Here is a 405-nt window from a genome sequence, read left to right on the forward strand (position 1 = left end):
CTCCCCTGCGGTCAGTTTCTTCCTCCGCCGGCCCGGCTCTCCGGGCCCACCGCTTGCAGGTTGGTCGGGACGCGTGCGAGAGTACCCCTCCTCCGTCTGCTTCTCCCAAGAGCACCCCAGCTTCCTCCAGCCCTCACCTGAGCCCCCGAGCGCAGTTTCTCCTTCTCTCCGGACTTAAAGCCGGACCCACAGCGGGTGGAAAAGTCCCGGCGCCTTGCACATCAGGCTGCAAGCTACTCGTTTTACGAGTCCAAAGGTCAGCTGAAGTTTGGCTGATAGACGGAAGCGGTACACGAATATCTTCAGACCCCCGGCGTGAATACCCTGGACCCTAGCATCCCGGCTCCCGGCTCTGGTCTCGGGCTCTCGGGTCTGCCTCTCACACTCTCACTCTCTCGGTTCCCC

The sequence above is a fragment of the Bison bison genome, unplaced genomic scaffold (genome assembly GCF_000754665.1).
Source record: "Bison bison bison isolate TAMUID 2011002044 unplaced genomic scaffold, Bison_UMD1.0 scf7180017864472, whole genome shotgun sequence".
NCBI classification, from domain to species: Eukaryota; Metazoa; Chordata; class Mammalia; order Artiodactyla; family Bovidae; genus Bison; species Bison bison.